Here is an 11,096-nt window from a genome sequence, read left to right as displayed (position 1 = left end):
AAGAGAGCAGGCATAAAATGCTCTGATTTTTTTTTTAAAGCAGGTTTTAAAGGGAGAGGATGGCTTAGAGGGTCCTCAAAACACCTGTTATTTCGCCCAGTAAATCCAATGAAAGGGTCTCACTCACCGAAGGACGCTGCACTCGTCCCTTGACAATCTCCTCTTCCTTTTTCTCTCTCTCTCTCTCTCTCTCTCTCCTCGTCCTCTGTCTGTCGTGGACTCGGACAGGCAGAAAACGAGGGAACTGGAGGACGGGAGAGGAAAAATTAAATGCTGGCATCTTTGAACTATGACTGCAGTTAATTTCCTCTCTCTATTCATTAACAGAGCTCTACCCCCCCACCCGCTCTCTCTCTCTCTCTCTCTCTCTCTCTGTGCAGGTTGATGGTGAAGGAAGGGTGGTGGTGGCTGGGAGAGGGCTGCTCTGGCCTCCTCAGATGAAATAAGGCCAATCAGTGATATAATGAGAAGGGTAATATCTCCCCTGAGGAGGGGATGGGGGGTCTCTCATCAAATCAGCCCGGCTTCTCCACTGATTTCCTTTATCTCTGAAAGCCACCACACGCATGCACTCACACACATACACACACACACACGCTCACACACACACATACACAATTACACATTTACTATATGCACATGTGCAGACATCTAAATGACTGTGTGTGTGTGTGTGTGCTGAAATATACAGAATTTCCATCCAAACTCCTGGTCTTGGTTTGCATCCCATAGAGATCTCTTTTTCCCCTGCAACTTCAGATCCCCTCCACCGGAGGCTAACCTCTTTCTGCCCACTCAACAATTAGGCTAATAGTCTGAGTGGAGGAATGGAGGAACACATTATTATTCTTTTATGAAATGGATACAAGTCTCTTCCTTGTGTTTTATCTCATGCACTCATTTGCTGTGCTTAGCACACTCCCCTCCCTTTTTCCTGCCTCCTCTGCTCCTCACAGTTCATATCTTTGCCCTCTTTTGTGGATTTTTGTTTTCCTTCATCCCTCTCTCCCAATCCATATCTTAAATAAGTCTAAAAACAGGCCATCCCCAGGATAATTATTCTATACCAATCAAAACACACTGTCTAATTGTAGTCCCGGGCACTAATTATGCATTTCTTTTGTTTTCTAGGAATACATTTCAAAGACACATCAAACGCTTTGTGATATGTGTAGGGAAACATAGCGAGAAGCAGATGTAGACCTACTTAAGACCATGAAAATAAATTCATTATTGTTGTATGATAATCAGATATGGGGAAAAATAGATATGGGACTGAATAAAAACATAATGATGCAGAGTGCTGTATATGGATATTAGTCGGGCACATATCACTATTTTTCATCTTGTATAATTTACCATGTTTCACTGTTTCTATTCTTAACTTTAAGGGGTCTGAGGAATAAGGTCGACAGTCTGGCCTAAAATGAAATTCACTGTTTGCATAATAATTCGGCGGACATGGACACATCTGCTGGCATCTGTCTTGGCATGATTTAAAAAGTGGTGTTTGGTTAAATCGGATCTTGGATTACAAACAAACTTAATGACACACTCACTTTGACTCGAGAAGACACGTGACGGCCCAGAATGCGCATTATTCAAGAACAGGTAAAATAGAAGGCTACAAACACAGCAAATTAATACAGTAATTGGACCTGACAAGCTCCTTATGAATGAAATGTTTCTAGAATACCTGCTGAGCTAATTGGACAGTACAGTTATTTGAACCAACAGTGAACCTTCCGGGAACGGGTGAGTGGGGAAATGTTGACGTGCAATGGCATGGTTTGTTTAGAGTGAATGGCGTTGGGCATCATCTGCTTTAGTGGCACTTGCCATTTAGAGTAGTGTCTCCAGTGATAACGACAGAGAGTTTAGGGCATGCCTGCCTGACAGCTTCACATTTCTGCATGCCTAAAATGGAGCAGTTGTGTATTTATTAGCCTTCCCCATTGTCTTCTGCCTCCATTTAATATCAAACTAGTTTGCATGAGGAATAAAATTCAACATACAGCCCATATAATTGGAGAGAAAGAGGTTTGTGCCTGTCTTATTCATTTCTTGTTCCCTTTTTTTAGATACTGGTGTTATTGAAGCAGCATTCATGTTTGCCTGGCGTCTGTCAAGAATATAAACACAAATGAAAATGGGAAGGCCGCGCTTCCATTACCAAGGGGGATGTCCCTCATTCTTATCAGGTATTTGCATCTAAATTGAAGGCTCGCTCTGCCTCTGAAAACAAAAGTTTAGTGAACACATATTTCCAGTGTTTTTCTACACAGACTGATATCCTCCTCAGTGTCTGTCAGCAGAGGAGTAAGTCTTCTACACACTTTCAATTATGTCGGCACACAAAGGCTGTTTTTTAATGACATGGTCACTTCTGAACCACAACTAATGCAGTACCACTACAACCAAAAATATAACAAAGGAGCACATTTTCCATCAAATAATATTGATCAGCAAAGATTTGGACAACGCCAACCTCATGTTCATTAAATTGCTACAGGGGTTTAACAGGCAACTCAAACTGAATAAAAACAGAACAGCATTTTAATCCAGCTAGAGCCTCTCTCCTCTCAGCCACCATGGTGCCCTTTCTATCCACTTTCATGTGGAGTCCCTCCCTGTAGCATGGTTTAGATTTCCTTCTTGGATACTTTGGTACACAGAGGTTTTCTTTACTCATCAAGTCAATCAGTAGTTTCATTTTATCTTCACAGGGTCCAGTTCTTCATATAATGGCAAACACAGAAGACAGCTTACTGATGACTAGTCCTCCATGCGTAGCCTTGTAGCACAGCTGACTTTGAGGAGCGATACACTGCTCTGACCCCCTCTCTCTCTCTCTCTCATTGGCTGGCTCTCTCGGCCCTGTGTTCGCCATCCCATCGCCCTCTGCTACACATGTGCATGGCCTGCACAGCCGTCCTCCTAAGCCTTCAGTGTGATTCCATCAGCGCGGCCTCTAATCCACTTACTTAATGAAATACATAATTAACATATTATAATTGCAGTAAAGATGGTTTTGACAGAAATCATTTCCCGTATCTAATACCATGGTAATTTAATCTGTTCCCCACTCCCTAACACGACCCTTCGTGATTGAGTTTGGTCCCTTCATTTTTTGGTGTGCAGCTCTTTGTGTGTGTGTGTGTGTGTGTGTGTGGTTATTATTATTCTCCATAGCTGCAGTGGGTGATTGATTGACAGGGTCTTGGAGCAGGGAGCATGTGGCGGTGTGGGGATGGTCATGTGACAGAGCAGATGGTTGAGGGGAGCTTCTGAGCACAGTCCCTCCCTGTGTGGTCTCACTCCTCTCCTCTCCAAATGTTTCCCAAACATCAGAGCAGAGAGAGAGAGAGAGAGAGAGTGAGAGAGAGAGAGGGAGAGAGAGAATGAGTGAGAGGGCTAGAGATGAAGAGAAAGAAGAGAGAGGCTGAGAGTATGAGAGAGAAGGAGAGAGGCAGAGAGAGAGAGTAATGGAGGCTGTGGGTTCTGGGGGGTAAGTTGACAGATAAAACATGCATAGTTTATTTAGTTTCATGCTGCATAGGATTAAATGACTCCTTGCTCTCCCTTTCTCATTCTTTCCCTTCCCTGCCTCCCTTGCTCTCTCCCTCAAGCATATATTCTGCAGTGGTGGTCTCTGGCAGAGGGAATAGATCATCCTGGTGTACTGAGAACAGATTTAAAACTACAACTGTAAACATTTTAGCAGTTGACACAGAATTTCTTTCTTCGTGGACGTATTTCTTTTAAGCTTGCTCGAAACACCTGGCTAATGCTTTCATGAACTTTTTGTTTAGAGTATGTTCAGTTAAGATGTAACAGTTTTATGGCAATTACATAATTTAGTTTAGCTTTACAGACAAGATGCCTCCCTGAAAACCTACAGTTTTTCATCAAAACGAGTTGCAATGCGCTGCAGTAATCCAGCCATATGCAGCAATAACAGAAATGTCTCAAGTCAGAAAGCGAGTCCAAGCCATATCTCATAACCATCATTATTATCTGTACACTTTTCAATGTAGGACAGATGTCACAAAATGCTATTTTGTTGGGTGGTGTCAAGATATATAACACAATCAGTGCATTGTAACTATGATCAGTGGTTTGATCAGGCACTTTGATTGGTCAAGATATTGATGGTTTTAGGCTACCCTTGCCTGTAACTGCTCCAGGATCAGCATGCTCGCTGAAGCTTATGTCTTAAAGCACAGATAGACTAACAATGACTGATTATTGCACTAACAATCTGCTGGCTCCAGGGGATGTCTGTAATGTGATTTCTTCGTAGCGTCATCCGTCCTGGCCAATAGACAACTGACCTGGCATTGCCCCTGGGTCACCCTAAGTTCAGGGGGTGTAGAGCACAGGCATTAAGTAATACATTCGTACACACATAGTGAAAAAAATAAAGGAAAATACGGCTTTGTGAAAACACATGACCTCATATACTGTACGCATTTCCCTCTTCTCATTCCCTCTTTATCTTTTATCCCCCCCCCCCACCACACACACACACACACACACACACACACACAGTCACACACATATGTCTTCTTTCCAGACTGAGAAAATTATTCTCCTTTTGGGAAAAAATAAATGACCACAAAGGTAAAACTTTAACCAGATACCTTTAACCTTGAGATCCATCTTACAGCAGTAATGTAGCCATTGGCATGCTGATCAAAGGTCTTTTTTGAGCTCTGCTCTAAATCTGTCTATGACAGAGACTGATGCTAGAAATAATTGCATCAATATAATCCAGTGAGGCACCAGACATGCATTAGCTGCTGGTATGTAGATGCGTAACAAAGACAGGGATTGATAGATGGAAGACCACAATAACAGGAAGTAGCCGGCTCCATGGATGCGTCCACTGAAATAAGAGACCTAGAGAAAGACAGAGAGAGTGAGAAAGTGTGCGTGTGTGTGTATAAGAACAAGATAGAGAGAGGGGGAAAGTAACGAGAGTGTGTGTGTGTGTGTATGTGTGTGTGTTGTGAGTAATGAGCACTGTGCTCCCAGAACAATCACGCGCTCCATTTTGCAGTGTGTTTTCACCTGATGTATGGTCTCTGTTGTGGGAAGCCGTGTAATAAGACCATTTGGGCCTCTCATTTGTGCGCATTAGTGGCAAATATCTTACAGTGCCCTTAAAAGTGCCTGGAGGGCTAAAGAAACAGCGATCGCGGCCCCTCATTTTGCAGCGCCTGATGTCAGGAGAAGTTGCAGGCCAGTGCGACTGATCAGTGTGTGGGAGATGGAAGTGTGCTCCTGGAAGCACAGCTGCAGGTAGGCTCCGAGTGAAGAGTGGCTCCCATCTCTCGACAGGCTAAACATGGACCACTCTAAATGGACTCCCAGGCTGAGTCTGCTGGCAATAAATAGGCAGTCTCTGTAAATAATTAAAGAAACTGGCACGGGTTGTCTTTTTGCTAAAGGAGGAGAGCACTTGTTAGCATTCTGCTCCTGGATTTTGTGTTTGGCACTACAAGCCAGCGAAAATTGAGTGGTCTGTATGTGCAATGATTGGCACATGATGTGATCCTAAGGGAAGATGACCTCAAGTCGGTCGCCACATTGTGTATGACTTCATACATGCGCGCTTGGAACGTATGATGTAAGGCCGTGCGTGCGGATATGTGTGTGTGTTTGTGTGTGTGTGTGTGTTTGAGATTGTGTGCCAGGCACTAAACCCTTCTGAAGGAGTGAGATGTATAACTGTACATCAGCACAGAATGCATTTGTATGCCCTTGAGAGGTCAAGAGTTCCATTCGACAGACAAGCGTATTTCATCATTATCATAGCTACTTTAGAGTATCCACTGAAATAAAGCATCTCATTGTTTTGTAGATAAGATATAATAGAACATAAACCAGAGCCCTGTTTTTGCCCAAAGCAGGAGTCTTTCAAACACAGAGGATGAAGCTCAGAAGCAGACAAAGGAGGCCAAGTTCCAGCGCACATATGAAACGCTCCAATGCAAGGAGATGAGAGCAGCAACACTGTTTAATGTTTCAGAGGAGAAAATGGCACTTTAGCAGAGATCCCTACAGGGAAATTCGGCTTGCTGAAAACATAACAACGTAATCAGCCGTGTGTCTCTCCCCAGGAATGAGCCGGGCTGAGATTCACACTCGCGCTTTCGGTAGTGCCAAATGCATGGAAAAATATTCAGTCAGAGAGTCCTGAAAGATTACACTGATGCCTGAAAAAAAGGAGAAGAAACAACAACATATTACGATTAGCAATCAATGTAACGCCCCCGAATAGCATCCCTCTCTCCTCTCGCTCTCAGTCACACACTCCTACACATACACCCACGGGGCTGGAGTGTCCACAGTATCCACATATTATCCCCCTTCATCAGGGTCATTCACCATGCGTCTGTCTCTGTCTCTCCCTTTATTCCACCGCAGAGAAGGAGGAGGGGTGTGTGTCTGTGTTTGATGGGAGGAGAGTAGTTGGCAGGGGGTGGTGAGTGAGTGTAAGTGTGTGTGTGTGTGTGTGTGTGTGTGTGTGTGTGTGTGTGTGTGTGTTCATGTGTGGGGAGGGGGTGTGTGGATAAGGACTCTGTGAGTGGCAAGTGTACACGAATACCACCACATCAACTGCCAATATGTCGGGAGGCCTTGGTAACAGCCTGCGGTCTCCGGGGAGTGCTGCGGCAGCTCGCCGGCGTATCAGACGGAGAGGAAAACAATTTCTGGTGCCAATAATGCGGCGCAGATGAAAAATGTTTTAATATTTGCAGCTGCTTTATGGCAGTCACGGTGACAGTGATGGAGTCAATGTCAGCTTTTTCCCTTTAAATGTCATGCTCTGTCTCAGCTGCCTTGTGTGCTGCCGTGTGTATGTGTGTGCGTTGTCTCTGTGTGTGTGTCTGTGTGGATTTTGTGTGCTAAAGCTTTTGTCTCTCTCTCTCTCTCTCTCTCTCTCTCTCTCTCTGTGTGTGTGTGATTTCCCTGCAGCTGACAGAGCTCACTCTGCAGTCTCTCATTGATCTATCTTTTCTGCTCTGTAATGGCAGTCTTGCCCGATGCCCAAATCTATGAATGCGCTTCCCTGCCCGTAATGAACGATTCGCCCCCGAACCGCCCTCATTGCCAGCATTCCTCCAATCCTTTTCTTTTCCTCTGTCACTCTCTTCCCTCGCTCCCTCTCTCTTGCCTGCTCTCTGTGTCTCTCCTTTTTTGTTCCTCATAAAGATGCTGCTCTCAGCTGTCAAATAAAACTCCCCAAACCCGGCAGCAGCGTTTAGAATATAATTTGCTGCTTTCTCCGTTTTATTTATATTTGATTAGTTTTCATATGCACAGTGATGAAAAAGATAAATTAAGGTATGCTATCTCTCTGCCTTCTTCCAAACCCTTACAAAAACAACATCAAAATGCTTTTCCATGAAAATATTTACTAAATAAGGCTGGACAAATACCAGTACCTAGACACATACCAGTATTGATTAATTCTAGTACTACAAATGCATGCATGATGGATGAAACTAAGAAATATGTTCACTTCTGTTATCTATTGCAACACTTGATGTGTCTTAATAGCCTCTTCATGGTGTCTCTATGAGTGAGTGTTTCTGGGTGTGGTGCGGTATCTGAAACTGTGTCCAGAGAGGGGAGGCTGTCCCTCGGCCCCCTCTGACCCAGACATGCCCCCTCTCAGGGGGTCGGGGGTGCGACTTGTGTCATTGTCCTCCTCTCAAAGGCCGAGCCGGAGAGCCATCTCTCACTGCCATACTGTAGAATGGCCATAGTGTACACTGGGTGGCTGTGTTCAGAGCCTAGGAGGTCACGCCGAGGTCACCATCACAGCGGTTGGTGTTCAGATGTTACCTGCCTCTCATGGTGGGAGGGTGCTACTGCACCAGTTCTCAATTTCAGCTCTCATTGCTGTCACACAAGATTGATTAGTTAATAAGCAGCGATCATATGTTGCATTCTGAGCATTAAAAAAAAGATGTTTTTGGCTTACGTAAGGCTCTAAAACAGTGGCAAGAAAGTGTTAAAAAAAAATCCACCGCTGGTTTGATCGGATGATGTGAGGAAGATCGCCTGTGGGGAGTAAATAGCTTAGCCCCACCACAGATAAACAAGCATACAGATGTTCCCCCACATTACTCCCAGGAGTCTGTTTTGAGTGTGATGGTGCAAAAGAAAATCCCTCGATGTGTGTGTGTGTGTGTGTGTGTGTGTGTGTGTGTGTATGTGTGTGTGTGTGTGTGTGTGTGTGTGTGTGTGTGTGTGTGTGTGTGAACAATTAGATCTCTGTTTCCAGATAGACTGTCAGGGTGTGAGGAGAGCGCGGATCTCCCCCAGTGTGAATCATGTGTAACTGAGGGTGCTGATGCATGTGTGCGCTTTACAGTGACTGATCTCAGCCATGCTGGTGTATGTACGCCTGTGTGTTTTATGTGTTCTTGTGTGTGTCTATGCATGACGTATGCATTTGTGTGAATATGTGTGTGTGTGTGCGTGCGTGTGTACTGTATGTGTGTGTGTGTTTATGTGTGTGTGTGTGTGTGTGTCCGTGTGTGTGGGTGGCCCAAGCATGAAGAACAGCCTGTATAACATGCTGTCAGAGATTCAGAGGCCTGTGTCAGTGCACAGACGAGCACAGCAGTACCACTACAGCACTGTCCCTGCTGCCCTGAGATATATGTTTACATGGGGGACGTGCAGTATTAATTCATAACCACATAGCAGGGTGGAGCGGAGGGGAGGGGAGGGGTGGGAGGGAGCTGTGGTGGTTATGTGCTTCTTGCTGGGTACTACGGGGGGGGGGGGGGGGGTTATGTATATTACACAATGGTCGGCTCCATGGGCCAGCCAGGACATCTCACCTTTAATATCAGCCTGACTCCCATTTCAGTCTCCAGCTGGAGGTGTGAGCGCCACAGCAGGGATGGAGGAAAGGAGAGAGAAGAGGAAGGAAGGGAGAGAGAGAGAGAGAGATAAAGAGAGAGAGAGAAGCAGTCAGCTGATGCAAGCTATTTTAAACACATTACCCATTTTATTTTTTAATTTCCCCTTTTGATGATTTATAAAATTGTGTGTGCATGTGTGTGTAAATCAAGGAGGTCTCATTCTAAAACAGGTAAAGGTAACAGATACATCTTTGAGCTCAATACTTTTCTGCACCCTTACAGTATGTACGTGTTGATGAAACCATTCTCTTAACAGCTATTGTAAAACCACCAATTACCAATCCTTTCGTTCGAAAATTCTAAAACAACTATGTTTTTTAATACTTCAAAATAACATTTGATAAATTAACCTTACAGTACATATTTCAGTAGCCATAGGTGTGTAGATTTGAATAAAATATAGTTTGGTTCTTACCGGGGCTTTTACTGCCTGAAATATCCATTTTTGTTTACCACTCTCGGAGTTTAGTGCTGGGCTGTAGGGTGCCTATTTCCAACCTCTCACGGCACATCAACGGTTAGACCAAGAATTCTCGTCGCAAGTCAAAATTCCACTGGAGCTCCAAGCGGAATTGTACACGCAGGTTTACAACACTGTTTACAGTGAACTTTAGAAGCTCTTCTAAAGTGACTGAATTTCTCATCTGTAAAGCTTTTACCCACAATCTCTATGACGCTCTTTTCATATCTCACAACAGTAAGCATGCTATACATACAGCAATACTTACAGGACACAATATATAACCTACACCTGACCTAAGTTCTTTAACATTATTGTTGATGTTGCAATGTATGTAGCTAATATAATATAATGTAGTTAATAGTGTGTGTGTGTGTGTGTGTGTGTGTGTGTGTGTGTGTGTGTGTGTGTGTGTGAAATATTATCAAACCATATTAAACAACTGTTGTGGGGCATTTCCAATATACTGTATATCTTTATACAATTGGGATTTGACCAAAAAACATGGTCTTCCTTGTGCTTTGCTCTGAGACGTGAGATATGGAGCATGTGAAATTTCTGTGAAGTTTAGCCTCACCGTCTTTGTCCATGTACCAGCGGGTGTAATTAGGCAGCTTAATCAGCTAACGATTCTGGCGAACACAGTTAAGGGGGAATTAAACAGGTAGGAGTGATAGTGAAGAGAGAGACAAAAATGCTGAGGAGATGGTTTGAGTCTCTCCAGAGGAAAATAAAAGTAGGGAGAAAGACTATTAAAATGGAGCGAGAGTACTGTGCCGTGCACTAACATCCTTCTGCTCTTGAATTAGCTCATTGTGCCCCTTATTCTAAATTGAAAAGGAAAGTCGCTCACAAAGTGGCACAATTAAAACAGCCCTATAGCCAAGCATAGGAACGTAACCTCCCCATTCTCCCTAGTGTATCCCTAGATGCAAACTTGGTATGGGCTGATTGTGAATCAGGACACTGTGATCATATAAAAGGAGAGATTGGAATCACACAACAGCTAAGTCTGGTCGAAGTTAGCCAAACATGCTAACACAGTGTCCGGCAGCATTTTTATAAACAATTGTGATTCTAGGTAACATTTGAAGCTAGCCACTTCCAGAGAAGTTGTTAAAAAACAAGGTTAACATGTGGTCCACTGTGATGTCAAGGCTGAGCTAGCCTGCTACAAGAACAAAGGCACCCCCCCCCCCCCCCCTTAATGAACTTTCCTGTGGGTACTCAGATGCGTCCAGACGAGAGGCAGCCTTTTGGAATCCACAAACAAGAGAGAGAGAGAGTGAGGGGACAGAGATCAAATGAACTAACAGACATCATCCCTTTGACCTGAAACTGTACTGGACTCTAACTGAGGGCATGATCCACATCTCAGCACAGCGCTTGTGACGCACAGAGAATAAAGCCGGGCCTTTTATTCAATCAGCCGTTGAAATGTGAGAGATTGCAACCAGCAGGCGTGGGGGAGAGCACAACACGAGGAGAGCTCTGAAATGACTTTAAAGCACAAGATGGTCGCCAAGACACGTACAGCTTGTGGCATGGGAACGGCCATGTGTCACCGCCCCCAATGCTACTGCGGCAGCCTTCGCAGTCCTGGTGTTGTCATCTGTCTCTATTACATATTTTTTTTGTCAAGCTGAATATAAAAAAAAGACACGCACAGGGTGGGTTTTGTGAGTAGG

Source organism: Alosa sapidissima, chromosome 14 (genome assembly GCF_018492685.1).
Source record: "Alosa sapidissima isolate fAloSap1 chromosome 14, fAloSap1.pri, whole genome shotgun sequence".
NCBI lineage: Eukaryota > Metazoa > Chordata > Actinopteri > Clupeiformes > Clupeidae > Alosa > Alosa sapidissima.
This window is presented reverse-complemented; position numbering follows the sequence as displayed.